The sequence below is a fragment of the Episyrphus balteatus genome, chromosome 4, assembly GCF_945859705.1.
Source record: "Episyrphus balteatus chromosome 4, idEpiBalt1.1, whole genome shotgun sequence".
NCBI classification, from domain to species: domain Eukaryota; kingdom Metazoa; phylum Arthropoda; class Insecta; order Diptera; family Syrphidae; genus Episyrphus; species Episyrphus balteatus.
The window spans coordinates 19,535,431-19,552,800 of NC_079137.1; the positions used below are offsets into that span (position 1 = coordinate 19,535,431).

Here is a 17,370-nt window from a genome sequence, read left to right on the forward strand (position 1 = left end):
CGCGACTATTTTTTATTGCAAGAAAAAACATTATGTTTGGTCGAAAAAAAGTTGACCGTTTTTCGATAAAAAAAAGTGCATCATCTCAAGATCAAAAGAGCCAGGGGATACTCACTGTTCAAATCTAATGGTCAAATGACCGCAAAGAAAACAATCACGAAATCCTTTCGTAATGGAAAATTTCATACAAATGGTATCTACGATCGGATTTTATGATAAGGTGAATTCATGAAACGGTGTAAGCTCTGGCAAAAGTGGTAAAGTGATAAATGTCTCAAAATTTGGTAAGGGTTTGACAGCTTGTTTACCAGATTAGAAATAGAAATAGGTTCCTTGCAATGTGTATGTTTGTATCTTATTTTAGGCCCCACGATTACCAATATTTCACCAAAGCATTGTATACTCATTCTATGGTACTGGGTAAATTTCTGAAGGTCTTCTCTTAAATTTTTATGAATTTTATGGAATTGTCCTTTTAAATTTCCTATCGTTTATAAAAAAGAGCCACTATACAACACTTTCTAGTAATATCCATTATTGTACTTAAAATAATTGTTCCAAGTGTCGCACGTGCGGGCAGGTGCATTATATTCTGTATAATATATCCTTATGTGCAGCAAAAAAAAATCGCGAGAAATAGAACCGGATCCATTTTTTTAAACTTTGCGATTTTAAAATCGCAAGTCTGTGCGCTCTCATTTAAAATAACGTGTTTCATTTTTGCGTCTAAAAAATCGAGTGGTTGAAAATCGCATGTATGCGCATGATTTGGCCTCTTTGCGACTGCTACTTTTTAGTCGTTTTCGGTTTAGTCGCAAGTGTGTGCACGACTATGCTGGTCTATTTGTTCCATTTTAATTTGCGACAATCGCGTCGCCAAAAAAATGGGACAATTTTCAGTTTTTAAATCGCGGCTATTTTTTAAGAAGCATGTGTGTTCACCGGCATTGAAATCCGTGTGATCCATTTTTGCGACTAAATAATCGCGCGACTGAAATCGCATGTGTGCGCCTAGCCTAAGGTTGACCTAAAATGACGACAAAAACTAAAAATTAGGCTTTGTTCCTGAGGGCCTCAGCAATAATAATCCGTTTTTACCAAAATCGGATTAGCTTCCTTTTTTGAGATACCCCCCGTAAACGTGTTTTTTTCGAGAAAAATTCATATCAATGCAAAGCTCGAGTACGATAACTTAGGCGACGAGAATTGAAATTGGTTTTTTGTAGAGGTATTCAATACAATTTTCTAAAAAAACTACTAAACAAATTTTTAAAAAACAATGGCAACACTAACAGTTGTCAATGATACCTTTTTCAAAAGCTAGAATTGTACACTCAATTTAAGTTTTTAAATCAACTTATTTTAATCAGTTGTTTTTGAAATAATCGATTTCAAAGTCAATATTTGTGAAAAATAAGTATGAAAAAACATTGAATACAATTTTTGTCAAGACTATGGATTTCAATACGGGATAAATCGATAATGAAAACTACCTGAATAAATTCCTTATCAAATACTGAAAACCATATGTTCTTAAGACTTCTAGTTTTTGAGAAAATAGGAAAACTACGTTCTTTTTTCATTCATGAAAGAAAACGAAAACCAAGTCAGGCTGTATATTAAATATTTATGAAATATAATTTTATATCTGTTACATTTCAATTGGTATAAAAGCATTAGTCAATTCCGATTCCGGTGTGCCAGCAGCGCAGCGCGCGTAGCGGTGCGGTGGTGGTCTGGTCCATAGCCAGAATAAAAATTATTGTCATTTTGCTTCACTTTTCCTTACGTTTCGTCTTTAAGCTGCTCTTTTGTGACGAGCAAGACCCAAGACGTAACATTCATGTAATAAAATCCATACCATTAGTACCTATACTAATGAGCAGTGATTCTGTTTGCTTTCGATGTAGGTACATATAAATATATTAATATACATATTAAAATCCTTTCTTCAGTTTTTTTGAATTTTATTTCATCTAAGTATTCAGCACATATTTTTGTGTATATATGTATGTACGTAAATGTGTATACATAGTCGAACTTTGCATGGTTTTTCTTTATTGGTACTCACTCTGAAACGTTCTTGAGTGCCTGATACTGCGAGTACATATAGTACATAAAGTTTGTGTCCTTGGTGTCTGTTTTGATTATAATTTCCTGCATATATTTGATTTCTTATATTGGCCATAAAATAATTTAGCTGCTGCTACTCTTGGTGTTGTTGTAGCTTCTACTCATGATTGTGCTCCTATTTCATGCGTATTTAAGCTACTTAAAGGCGTTGTCCGGGACACATTTCTGTGACAGTTTGTATTTTTGCTCATTTACAGGTACGGATTTATTCGTTACCCAATTGCGCCACCAGAATTTTATGTCGTCTCAAATTTATCTTTTTTGACCGGTTGTGTTACTATCGGTATGTATTACGATGACGGTCAGGAATAGTGTTTTCCCTACAGGGGCAAAGTATCATCGGTTGACGGTTTCATAGATCAGTCAATGGAGAAAGATATAAAAAAAAAGGTGTAACGTCAGCTAAGTTTGGATGCAGAATTGAAGAGGGATTTGTTTTGAGCATAAATCTCATTTTGTGTTTTAATTGATTTTTGTAGGGCGTCCGACATTTTGAAAAAAAAAACGCGTTTGTCTCAATATCTCGAGAACGATTTGTCGAACAGAAAATTTGCAAGAGTTTTTTAATTGGTAATATAACTATAATTATTTCTCTCATACATCATTTTGCTATTAGAATTATACTTTCAAAGTTAGCCCACCGCAAAGTACCTCATTTTTAGTTATTTCCCACATAACTCTAACGGTTATATAAAAAAAAACAAGAAACCCACCATTTACGGTGCTGTAAAAAACAAGAAACCCACCATTTACGGTGCTGTAAAAAACAAGAAACCCACCATTTACGGTGCTCTAACTCTGAAAATATTACTTCCATGAGAAAATGATGTTTTTTTTTTAATATTTTAAACAATTCATAATAACATTTCATTAGAGAAAAGATAAAGAACAAAAGAAAAAGAGAATGATAAAAAGAAAAAAAAAAGAAATTTTACAAGTTATCGGCAAAATATTGAAATGCTCTCTTTGCGAAATTATTTGGATTGGCATGAACAAAGAATTGTCACGAGGTGCAATTCCATGGTAACTCACGGTCTCAATCCACACATCATTCACCGTACCCAATGTCTCAGTGTATTCCGTTTACCTCTGGCTTTGGAAAACCGCATGGAAGATTGTCCAGCTATGATGCTTCGTTCCAAAGTAGCCAACAAGAATTCTACTGTTTCAAATGTTGGCAAAGATGGATTCCAAGTTCGCATAGACGTGCAACAGTTCAAACCCAGTGAACTTTCTGTGAAAGTGGTACATAATACTGTTGTCGTCGAAGACAAACACGAAGAACGCGAAGACCGACCAAATTTCACGACATTTCGTCCGGTGCTACGCACTTTCAAAGAAATATACGATTCCGTCCGACAAGGTAGTCTCGACTATGTCATCAGACGGTTTTTTTACTGTAAGTGTGAGCATTCCAAAGCCAGCCATCAAAGAAAAGTCAAATGTAAAAGTTATCCAAATTCAACAAACAGGACCAGCTCACTTGTATGTGAAGGATAACCAACAGGAGAACCAAAAGCCTACTGCCAACCCTGAAAAGGTCCAAAAAGGAGATAAAACGTAAACACTCAATCCACCGTGCGCTTAAAAAGGCCATTTAAATTTTTAGACTATTGTTGCTGTTATTTATTACTAGTGTTACTTTTTGTTTAGTTTGTCCGTTCAATTACTTTCGTTTAGAAGCGGTTTAGACAGCATCTATGAATATGGTTTATTGTTTTTATTTTTAGCATTTGATAAGAAAAAATAAAATTCTGTTGGTAACTCACGTTACATTAATCGGACTCAAGTTGAGTCCGACATTAAGTTTTTCTGTAAAATGTGTAATCTAAATTTATTTTTTATGAAGATACATACAAAAATACAAACTTTGAAAATTTGTCACAAAACCAACATTAGTTCAATTATTTGGAGGAAAAACTTGAAAGCATTCAGGTAAATCGCGTTACATTAATTTAGTAACTCATGTTACCTGCGACTAAGATATTGTTACAAAATAAAAGAATTGATGCATTTTCACTAAAGTAATCTTAAAATAGCAATAACAAGAGGATATTGTCTTCTTCACTTTTCACGTTCATGTAGTATTCTTCAGTAGTTACCAAGTTTACGGTTAAAAACAGCTTGTAGTTTATTTTTACTTCCTAAATAAAATTTTTGCCAAACTGTTTAATTCACCAGCTGAACATAGTTGAGGACTAAGATTCCAATAAAAAAATATTTAAATCAATTCATTTGTGAATTAAACAGTTTTTACCGTGGAGCTGGCTATCATGCAATTATTATCTTTCCTTTAATCATTTGTTGTAAATACACTCCTGGAAGGCCTGGTGGTGTGTGCTTGCTCGTTATGTGGTATCGATTTCACTTCAATGTAAATTTGCATTTTATTAGAGGCTTTATATGTATCTTTCGGTTATTTTGAGTTGAATAGTTTGTCTGTTGCTACCATTCGTTTCCAGCAAATAATGCTATACAAAATAAAAAGGACAACAATTGGGAGGAGTTTTATTTAAGTCAATGGTTAAAATTAAAGGTTTTTGTGTGCTTTGTGATTATATTGCCAATGCGTGTATTCGAGTTTAATATGGGTTTCGGAAAAATCTTATTGTATCTGATGTAAATACAATCACATAACATAATTATTCTCCTTTTATAAAATCATAAAGGAAAACGTTCCATTACGAAATAAAAAGAAAGGTAGGCCTAAAAACTCCTGGTACAAGCAAATGCAAAAACACCAGCATTCAGTTGGCCTTAGAAATGGAACAATACAAAACCGGGAGGCTTGCCGCCGATTTCTGAGGTCAACCCGGCGAACCCCACAGGCGGATCACTAGTGTGAAGCAGATACGTGGGATAGTTATAATCCCCTCGACATTAAGATCATAACAGCGCCGAGAAAAGGAAGAAGAAGAAACTAAAGGAAAATAAAATGCACGACTGGGACTGGGGTCGCACGTACTTCCTCTTATGCTTAAAGTTACTTCAATGTTACAGCTTTTTATTAAAGAAAATTAGGGAAAATTAAAAAAAAAATAAAATCTGTTTTTTATAATTAAATAAACACCGTTTTAAATGATCTTTTAAAAAAAACCAAGTATACCATTTTATTTCTTGTATAACAAGGAATATTTAGAAAAAAATTTCCGAAATCGTTAGAGCCGTTTTTAAAAAAAAATATTTTTTATATATAAAAATTTTCTAATATTAAAAAAAAAAAACATTTGTATGCCATTTTCAAGAAATCATTAATTTACACATAAATACGAAATTTAAAAATTTTTCATAAACCCGTTTTCAAAGAATTGATTTTTCAAAAAAAATTTTGAAATATTTTTTTTTAAATCCAAAAATGTGTTTTTTGAAAATTTTAATATTACTTTTACTTGAACGCTTTTGTATAAAAATTTTCGTTGAAATCGGGTTAGTCTTGTACGAGATATTCATAAATCAAAAAAACCGTTCTATGACAGGTACCTTTAATAACGGTACAAAAAATATTTTTTTTTATTTCAAAAGTTGGCTCTTATGTGTAATACTATAAACAAAAATTTTAATCAAAATCGTTAGAGCCGTTTTTGAAAAAAGTTAACTTTTCTATTTCCGTTATATGGCAGTTACCGTTAGTTTTGGTCATAAAAAAAATTTCAATTTCTTCTCTAGGGAATCACCAAAAACTGCGAACTATCAAGTTTGAAGAAAATCTTTCCTTTAGTTTAGGCTGCAGATCCAGGTACTTACAGACGGACAGACAGACAGAATGCCAGGACACACTTTTTCATATAGATACTTGTCCAAGGTATATAATTTTTGCCTCATCGTAGAGTCGCTTGTTGCTTTAGTAGTTCTGCTGCCGTATGTCGAAGATAAGTCCGGTGAACATCCTTTTTTTCTCGAACATTTGTAGTTCCTTACTTTCTCTCGAACATTTGTAGTTCCTTCAAGGCTGTCTTGGAGATGGTATATGATACCGAAAAGCTGTAGGCAATGACTGGTCGCAGAAGTTGCTTGTAGATCAAGAGTTTCGTTTGTTGACCTTATCATGTTCTTCTTTTCATCATGGGGTGAAGGCGATGAAAGGCAAAGTTGGCTTTTCTGAGGGCCAAACGGGAGCGATTTTTGAATCTAAAGAGCTTTGCAGCTAACAACAACAAAAAACATTATCCACCGGAGTTTACGAAAAATTCAAAAAAAAAAAATTAAAATCTTGTTCGCGATATACTAACAGGCAATGAGCACAGTGAGTAATCCTTTCTTTTCCTTTCCCACTTCTTTCGCAATTAGTTTTGTATAGCAGCTATGGTATTGTAAGCAGAAACTCTTCTTGCATTATCACAGCTGATATCAATCTGATTCAGATATATTAGCCGTGTTTTACTGGTAACTCAGTACTTAGCTTAGCAAAATTTTACACGGTAAGCAACAACAAATGATTGCTAAGGATAAACAAAAGTTTTTTATTTGTTGGTTTACAGAGAAAATTTTTTTCTTAACATATACATTTTTTACCCTTCAACAATAAAGGATTATAAAAAATAAATAAAAGTAATCGTTTTTTGTTATTTAGAGCATAAAATGTTTACTCAGTAAAATACTGAGTACCAATAAAACACGGCTATTATTGATTGTCTTACTGGTAGCAAACAGGGGCGGATCAATACAAATTGTCACTAAGGCATAACACTAGTGACGGTTTGTTTTGTGAAGTTCAAGATTGGGACTTGATAAGAGAATCATTATAGGTAATTGTCTGAATAGGTTTTGAATAGTTTTTTTTTTGAGTTTTAAATGGTTTGTAAATTCAGGGTAGATTATGCCAACGTTCGTGGGCTTAGATCTAATTTCTATGACGTGTATATTTACACTGTACAAAACAAGCCAGCTGTTTTCGCACTGAGTGAAACACAAATAGGTGAAAATACAGATCGTTCTGAATTTAATCTATTTGTATACAACTTGGTGCCATTATTCTATTATTATTAAACGATGTCGCATACCAACTTCAACCACAATACGGTCCATGTCTAAACACAAATTTTAATTTCATGTGGTTTAAATTCTCGATAGTGACGTTGATTCTAGTGCAGATATGATAACAAATCTAATTCTCTCCGGAATGAGAAATTTTATCCCGAATAGAGTTAAAACAATCAAACCGAAAGAGAATGCATGGTTTGATTTGAGCTGCAAAGAGGTTATTAGGGTTAAAGAGGTAAGTTTTCGATGTTATAAAGCCAATCCCACTGAGGAAAACCGAAAAAAGTTCAAACAAGCTATAAAGACCAGCAACGCCCATATTCGACGAACCAAATTTTTGCATGATCAAGAATAAAGGCAAAAAATACTAGAATGTCCCAAAGGTATTAAAAATTTTTGGTCATTTGTAAAAAATATTCGCAACACTACCTCGTCGTCGGTTCCAACGCTCGTCTTCAATGACACTCCTTTTGTTAGCTCTGTCGACAAAGCTTACCTACTTGCGAGGCAGTTCGCTGCCAACTCAACACTGCCTGATAGTGTCATGACTCCGCCAGTACTTGAGCGCGTAAACGGATTCATGGGACAAATCTTCTTTCGCACTCGTACAGTAGCAAGAGTTCTTAAAGATCTTGACATACACAAATCCGCTGGCCCGGATAGTATCCCCCCATCGTTCTGAAGAGGTGTTCTTCCACGCTGGCAAAACCACTGGGTCAGCTTTTTCATCTGTCCTATTCTACTGGTCTCTCCCGAGTAGATGGAGAACAGCATTTGTCCAGCCTGTCCCTAAAAAAGGCGAATCTTCCTCACCCTCAAACTACCGACCGATCGCACTTACGTCCCTTCTTTCCAAGGTCATGGAAACGTTGATTAACTTTCAACTTAAGAAATATCTTGAGGAACGGAAGCTTCTTAATGACCGGCAGTACGGCTTTCGTAGCAACAGGTCCACTGGTGATCTGATAGTTTATCTCACCGAGCAGTGGAACAAATCTTTACATCGTTTTGGAGAAAGTAAGATTGTTGCACTTGATATTTCAGAGGCATTTGATAGAGTTTGGCATCAAGCTCTTCTTTCGAAAATTCGTGCTTTTGGCGTCGATGAATCTCTTCTTCGTTGGATGAGAAATTACCTTTCGAACCGTTCAATACAAGTTGTATTGGATGGATTTAAGTCTGAAACCCACAAAATAAATGCTGGTGTGCCCCAGGGCTCCGTTTTGTCTCCGACTCTCTTTCTCATTTTTATAAATGATCTACTGTAGTACTGTTTGAAACTTCTAATCCACTCAACTGTTTTGCTGATGATAGTACCCTCAGTTTTTCGTATTCGTTTCCTGATTCTCGCCCATGTTCTTCGGATGTGGATCTTGAACGGCTTAATATTATTAGCTCATTAAATTCTGATCTTGATAGCATTGTAAAATGAGGAATAAAAAATCGCGTAGAATTTAATGCTTCAAAAACACAATGCTGTTTACTTTCATTAAAGCGAAACCTTCCTCCCATGCCACTTTCCATGAGTGGTACTTGCATCGAGGAAACCGACCAGCTTTCAGTTCTCGGTATGTGCATTACAAACCACCTTCTGTGGAATGAACACATATTTGACACCGCCAAATCCGCTGCAAAATGTTTAGGTTTCCTCCCCGTCTGATCTAGAAATTATTTATAAGGCATATATCCGTCCAAAGCTCGAATATAACTCCCACATATGGGCAGGTAATAATTCGTTGAGTTTCTTGGATAGAATACAAAATAGAGCTCTAAAAATGATAGGTGATAGATCAATAACTGACACAATTACGTCTCATGTCTCAAGTTGTTCTATCGTTATTTTTATAAGCAATGCTCAGAAGAAATAGCTAGTTGCATTCCTCCCCTCAAACAGTTCAACCGTAGCACTCGCGCTTCAAGGAATGCTCATCAGTTTACCCTAGAGTCCAATTTCGGACGTACCGTCAAATACAGAGATTCTTTCTTGAGTTGATTGGGATACCCCATTTAATGATGAACTCTTACAGTTTCCGAATGTGAGCTTCGACTTTTTTTTTATTTTTTTTTTTTCACTTCAGATTCTTTGATGTAGTCAGCTTAGAGCAAGCTGTATACTACTATCAGAGGGTCCATCATTAGTGCATGTGTTAGTAGTTAGTAGGACAAAAACAATTAAATACTACCCACATGCACAATATACAATTAATATTAGCTAAAAATGATATACTAACATATTTACAATTTAAAAATCTAATTAAAACATTAACTGACAATCACGTCTGTGGAGCACTGGTTCGAAATAAAGTTTTTAATTTCATCTTGCTCATATTAAAGTCAATATCGTTTAAATTATAAATTTTGCTCATTCGGTTAAAAGGCTCGTTTATACCATAGTTTGTTCTATGAAAGTCAATATGTAAGAGTTCAAATCTTCGTAGGTGGTGAGATCCTCCCGGATAGTTAAAGCCAAGGCAACCTAATAAGTCAGGAGCGTCAAGTTGGCCATTAATTAATTGATGAAAGAATATAATATCGTTATTGACACGCCTTTGTTGCAAAGTTTGCATGTTTAAAAGTTGAATCCGCTGATCGTAAGGTGGTAAGTTGTAAGGATCTGTCCAAGGTAGACCCTTTAGAGCAAAGCGTATGAAATTATGTTGGATTGATTCTATACGATTCTTATGAACCTCATAAAAAGGACTCCATACTTGGGAAGCGTACTCGAAGTGGGGTCGAACTTAGCAGTTGTATAAAGAAAGTGTGACAAATGGATCGTCAAACTCCTTTGCCCAGCGTTTTACAAATCGAAGCATTGAGCTCGCTTTGTTTACTATGAAATTAATGTGTTCAGTGAATTCTAAGTTTGAACTGAATTGGACGCCCACGTCCTTAAAACTAAATACTCGAACTCTGGCAACTCCTCTCTTGGTCGGACTCCAGGATGCTGTAAAGGAAGGGGCAAACTTTGGATCCTTGGGCAACTCCAGCTCTAATGCATTTCATTGGTAAGTTCCGATCCTCCACTTGAACAAAAAAAATTCTGGAAAGAAGAAACGGAGGAAAAGGTTGTAGATTATCATTATCATCGACTGATGCAAACGACTCAATCTCCATCGGCAAATTCACTCTGCAAGGAATTCACCAACAAGTCATTTGCCTACGAATAATATCAACCGCCACCGAATCTTTGAAAGCAATTCAATCAGAACTTGATGCACTAGAAAAGGCCACACAAATCTTATCTGAAATCAAAAAAGAGAACTCAAGTCGCAGTTGAATAAAACAACAGCGGAACTCAATAGTGCCGAACAGCTTATCCACGCAAAGTTCATTGAACTGCGTGATGTCCTGGAAACCGAAAACGAAGATGTTTATAACATAGCGGCTGGATATCATTGCCCACGGAGGATTATTTCTGTAGTGATTAGATCTGTAGTGTATGCAAAACGAGCACCAATTAATGTAAACGACACGGCGACGTTTATTCGACGAGAGGAGGCCAAATCTATATCAACGACTGATTGTCTCAAAACTCTTACTAAATGATACGAAAAAGGCGAAAAAGATTTCAGGCTATCAATACATATGGGTTCGTGATATTTTCAAGCTAGATAACATTAAAAATTTTAAATGCTGTCAAAGTGATGAAATTATCACCAAACTCAATTTTTATATACATATAGGTACTCAATAACTATTTCAGAAATTAATCTTGGGAACAAGTTAATATTCTGAGTGTTCTTCGGAACTTAAATATTTAAGTAGAACATTTTACCTCTGCGTAAGGCTTTATGTAGAACTTAAATCCTTAAGTTTCGTTTCAGCAAACAGCTCTAAGGGATTTTTAGTTTGGGTTTTAAAAAGGAAAGTCAACCGAAGAAGAAGAATAGAATTTTTGGAAAATATACATGACAAAAAACATCGATCAACTGGGATGTTTTTCTACTTAACAAAACCTTTTGACTTGTTCAACACCATGATAGAATTTTTGGAATATAATTTTTTGGAATTGTGAAAACATTATTCGAATTCCTCAGAAAATCCTACATCAATTTCATCTATGATTCTCTAGGCAATAATAAAAATTACACAAGTAAGTATTTGTTTTTTATTGTTTTTCGATTAAAATAAAAAAATGAGTAGCTACTGAGTTGTTGTAAAAACACGCCTTCTATAAAATATTGAGACCGAAAAAAGTTCTAGCGACATGAAAAAGAAATTCACAACCGTGTACCTATCACGTCACAAAAAAGAGGTGTGGCCTACAGAAGGTTAATATAAAAACCTTACATTCAACAAAGAATCATTCATTTTTTTTTCTCGAAATTTTAAACTTTTAAACAGGTTAAAAAAAATCATATAATGTGTAACTATTCGCCTTGTATTCATCTATTCAAGATTTTTTCAATGTACATATAACTGCAATGAGCGACTTTGTTGCCTTCTTTATTGAATTTAACTACAAAAATATTCCATCTTTTATGTTAAGATGCAAGTTAAAGTAATAATGTGGTTGATTGACGTATTCACCAAAACTTGTTAATAATACAGTAAAATAAGGAGAAAAAAGGGGTAAATCTCGGAATGAATGTTAGTAGAATTTTTTTTTGCTCAATATCTTCCTTTTGCCATTCTATAACATATCTTAAAAGTCTAGAAAAATCTCATGTCCGCTTGTCGCGATTTCAAGGTCAAATCGCGAAATGGAGATTTTCAAAATTAGCAAAAATAGGCTATGGTATTATATACACATATGATACATGATTTCAAGGTATTTTTTATTGCTGATTCCAAAAAATCTAAAATTAAGACAATCTGACGTCTCTGGAATGAACCAAATTTTGCATGAAGATTTAAGAATCTATCATTATTAAAAATCAAAACAATCCCTTACAAAAAATATATATACCTACGAAATAATGGTATTTTTTGAAGGAAGGGCAAATTTTAGGATATGCACTAAAGAAGATTCTTGTTCATCTTAGGAATAAGTGCAAATAGGCTAATTTTTTCATTTTAATCTTTGTTTGGATATTCTTTAACTACCCTCAAAAATCTAAAAAAATCTCATGTCCGCAAGTCCTAATTTTCTTGGTTTGAAAATAAGGTGCAGATTTTAAAAAATTGGAAAACTACACTTCAGATATTTGTGTCAGATCATGCATTACTTTTCAGGGATGGTCAGGTTGACTTGTTTGTGAGTTTTGTTGGAATTAGTGTTAAAAAATACCTTTAAATCATGTCGCTTATGTTGGTATACATATAAAAATTTAAGCTTTTCTTATTCATTTTTTAAAATCTGCACCTTATTTTCAAACCAAGAAAATTAGGACTTGCGGACATGAGATTTTTTTTGATTTTTGAGTGTAGTTAAAGAATATCCAAACAAAGATTAACATGAAAAAATTAGCCTATTAGCACTTATTCCTAAGATGAACAAGAATCTTCTTTGGTGCATATCCTAAAATTTGCCCCTCCATCAAAAAATACCATTATATCGTAGGTAAATATATTTTTTGTAAGGGATTGTTTTGATTTTTAATAATGATGGATTCTAAAATCTTCATGCAAAATTTGGTTCATCTACCATAACTTAAAGGGTTTTTCGGCAGTAAGTTTGCAACTGTTATAATAATATGAGTTGACAGATGAAAAACAGGTATAACTTTTTCCAGAGACGTCAGATTGTCTTAATTTTAGATTTTTTGGAATCAGCAATAAAAAATACCTTGAAATCATGTATCATATGTGTATATAATACCATAGCCTATTTTTGCTAATTTTGAAAATCTCCATTTCGCGATTTGACCTTGAAATCGCGACAAGCGGACATGAGATTTTTCTAGACTTTTGAGATATGTTAACCCTTAACTATAGTGGTGGGTCCAGGGGACCCACATCTACTTTTAAAAAGTTAATAAAAACCGTTGCGACCGGCGCAGCTGGCTATGCTTTTAAGTACCTTTCCGCAGTAGACCGAAGTGTTTGAAGAGGGAAGGACGTATTTCGCTCGTCTGTTCTACGGTAAGTTACAGAGACTACCTGGGTCCCATGGACCCACCACTATAGATACGTAACTTTTTTTTTCTCAGTAACTAATTTATTTTGTTGTTTTTTGTTTTAGATATTTGTGATTTGTAAGTGGTTTTTGTGTTGAGTTGTGTTTTTTATTAAAAGAAAAATGTTGGAAGAGGAAGAGTGGATGAATTACGAGTTAGCCAGTGATGAAGACATTGGGGGAAATATGCGAAGTCATTCAGACAATGATTTTTCCGACAGTGATGACGAGTTCATCATAAACAGTGAACATGAGTCTAACTCAGAATTATCTAGCAGCGACGACGAAAATCAAAACGTATCAGAAGGTCATACACTTGTGTGGAAGGTGTAAGGAGCCCATTTGCCTCAAATGTTCCAAGCAAATATGCAATTGTTGCATTTAAAGTATGTGTCACTTTGACCGATGTCAAAATTTTGTTTGTTAATGTTTTTAGGTTTTTTTTTTTTTAATGCTTAAGAGTATCATTTTATGTTAATAAAAATTGTTTTGTTCAAGTTTCTGTATTTATATTTTTTTTTATATGGTCATTTTTAAAATGACATATTTTTAAAGTAAGATTTTTAAGACTGAATTTTAAAGTGCAAATTTTATTTTGAAAATGAATTTTCTCTTTTTTTTTTTTTTTTTTTACTTATTCTAAAATTGTTATCTTTTAATGTTCAATAAAAATATTTATAAAAAAATTCAATTTTGTATTTTATTTTATCATTTCAAAACACCTGGGTCCACTGGACCCACCACTATAGATACGTCACAAAATTTTACCACTATAGTTAAGGGTTATAGAATGGCAAAAGGAAGATATTGAGCAAAAAAAATTTCTACTAACATTCATTCCGAGGTTAAACCCTTATTTAACTGGATTATAAGAAGATAAAACCTTATACACAGAGAAAAATATGACCCGCTAAAAACTAACAGATTGCCATATTGTTTTACCGTCCATACATTTCATGAGGAAATCTTATTAAAATCAACGATTAATAAGGTTTTTTTAAGGAGATTTCTTATTATTTTTATAGAGAAAATCTTATTAAAATTTGACTGAAAAGTTGATTTTTTTTTTGCAACTTAGCACTAGAACAAAAATCGCGATCAATATTTTCATGGCAGCTTGGTTCAGGTGGTAAGGTGGGCGACAAATGATTTGAAGTCTCCAGTTCGATTCCCAGCCTGGTCATCGTTTTTTTTATTTTTTTGCAGATTTTAAAACAATAAGGAAAACCCGATTGTTTTAATAAGGTTTCCTTCTTGGATGAAAACCATAGAGAAATCTTATTGTTTTTGTTCTATTTTATGTGGTCAATTTTTCTCTGTGTACGAGCAACCAAATGCCACTTCTTTATCCTTCTTCTATCGATCGAAAGGAAATCACGTAGTTCTAGTCCTTGAATATGTTACGTTCGCGAAGTTGCTGAATGACATAAAGCAGGTTCATCAATTAAACTATTCATGCATTTTAATAAACGCTTCAACTTGATCTCCATATCGGATATCAGGAAACATAAATTTATCTGTCAATCAGAGATGACGACAACGAAGACGCCGACTAAAGTTCGAGATGTAGGATGAAGAGTAAAGATAAACCTGCACTATGTATGCAATGAATTGCAATGGCATCCTTCATATTACTACAATGCCATTCCATCAGCACTCCCTTCTACAAATATCAATACCTACGATTTAACGCTTGCCACCGCGCCCGCTGCTTCATTTCTTTATCTTTTTTCTTCCTTCATTTTATTTGAATTCAATGAATTCGAAACGGAAATTCAATAAAAAAATTCATCTTTCGCTCGTTTGCCGCACAAAATGCCACATTCCTGCCGGAGTATGTTTTTTTTGTATACTATATTTTTTTTCATTTTTTCTGAAAGATGCACTTTCAGAAAGAAAGAGGAGAGACATCCCGCATTTTCTTGCTTTCCATTATACATCGTTTCGCATCATGAAGCATTTCAAAGATTTTTTAAAAAATATTTTCGATCCATGTCTGTCTAAATCTAAATCCAAGAGTAAAAAAGTATATCTACAAAGACCTATCGATGCATTCCGCACTTTAATACTCCATCAGTAAATAATCTTTCACTCTTCGGCAATGACAGTACGTTCAGTTTGTACTACTGTGAAAATACACCTTGCGCTTAGGAAGCGAACAAAAAATTTTAATTCAATTACATCTATCGCAATCGATGCTATACTTTCTGTCCGTAGGAACCTACATAAGACAAGCTGCGTGCATTCCATTGATGTCCGACAAGGAAAAGAGGGCTTGCCATGCTGGCCGTTGAATGCAATGGTTTATTTGATTTTTGAATCCGAAAAGCTTAGATGTAACGGTGATAGAAACTGGGGCAACAACCAATGTTTTTTTAAGTTTCTGAGTGTTAATCTAACTTCTATACCTTTCTTAATTGAATAGAGATTTCGTTCCTTTTATTGATTTCTTTTATTTTCGTTAATTTGGCAAAAAAAATATAATACTTAAAAAGAATTACTAGATAAACTTATTGATATGTTACATGACAAGTTGCTATAAAAAAATGTACATATAAATCAATAAAAAGATAAATTCGGGGTGAGTAAAAGTTTGAAGTACTTAATATGAAACAGTTGATATTGCTTATCAAAAAAATACTTTAATTAAATAAAACTATATAGCAGACGCATTAAAAAAAAAAACTAGCAAAATTTTAATATTTTATTGTTTATTGTTTGTACCTAGAATATAAAATCAAATAAAAAACCTTAATAAAAGCTTATATCTTGTTGAGTAACACTAAAGTAAATTTGTTTGCCACGAAAAGCTTGTTCAACAATTTAAAAATATAATATAAAATATAATTTAAAACCTTTTTCTAATATAAAAAGACATCAATCAGCAAAGCTGTCAATGTTAAGACATAGGCTCGTATTCAATAAAAATGAGCAAGCTCTTATCACTTTTCAGTACATTTTCTTGAGATCTAACTCATTTTCCTGAGATAGATCTCTAGAAAATGTAGATAGAGCTTAAGCTCACTCTTTTCGCATATGAGCCTAAAATACTGAGTACCAATTATACACGGCTTTAGTTTTACAATAGACTGGGGAATGTTGTTATAATCTTCTTTTCCATTTCTATTCGACGCTGTTATGGTCTCGACGAGGCGACCGACGCACAGTGGGGAAAACTTGGAAAGAACCATATTATTCGAAAGTGGTTTCTTTTAGTAAATTAGTTGTAAGATCAAGAAATTATAACCGTTTGTCAAAATATATTTAAACGAAGTTGAAATTCTGTAAAAAAAAGATAAAATTACGGGTACTTTTAAACGTTCTGTTTACACTCAAAACTCAAATCTAAACATTTTTAACTGATTCTTTTACTAATTAGATGAAAATATATTCATAAATAATATCGATACATCATTTTAGCAAAATAATATACGATATGTTTTAAAACAAGAAACTCTAAAATTGCTATTATTTTTAGTCTTATAAGGTTTAAGGTACTATTGCCAATTGCCCCCATTGTCTCGTTGTTTCCAGCGGATAAGTATAGCCGAGCAAGATCCTGCAAAGATTTCATCCAGAATCATCCGGATTCATCTTCTAGAACCATTTAAAGTTAAAATTACATGCATTTAAAACCTCATTTGAGTTTTTTGTTTAAATATAGGTATACATATATTATCTTTTATAGACTTATAATCTAGAAACATTCACCGTGAAAAATAAAATTAAATGCACGACTGGTTCACACGTATTTGCTCCTTTGTTTAAAATTGCTTTTTTTTTTTAATTATAAAAGAATTTTTTCAAGAATTTTAAAAATAAAGCTTGAAAATCAATATCAAAATTGGTTTAAAGTTGCAAAAACATCCCTTTAAATAGTTTTGACCTTCAAACAAAGTATGCAATTTAATTTCTTATACACACAGGTATAACAAATCGTTATACCTAGTCGTTTTTTTAAGAATATTTTTTTTTACATACAAAAATTTCAAACATTTTTCAAAAACAAAATAGTTATTGAAATGCCAAAGGTTGAATATTTCATCGGTCCGTTTTCAAAAAAAAAAAGGACAAACTTTTAACTTTACAAAAATGTATATTTTCAATATGGGTAGAGCGAGCGAACGCACTGGAACATACACTATGGCGATATCAAATATTATTAATAATAATATTATGTATTGTTATCTACACTTGTT

The 17,370-nt window shown here is 33.2% G+C and overlaps 1 protein-coding gene and 1 pseudogene across 8 annotated transcripts in view; both read left to right on the forward strand.

Annotated features, from left to right (window-relative positions):
* The window catches only part of LOC129920296 (apoptosis-stimulating of p53 protein 2), a 428,395-nt gene that overhangs the window by 381,204 nt on the left and 29,821 nt on the right, over window positions 1–17,370 (forward strand). The window lies entirely within an intron of this gene.
* Window positions 1,961–4,840, forward strand: LOC129920302 (heat shock protein 23-like; annotated as a pseudogene).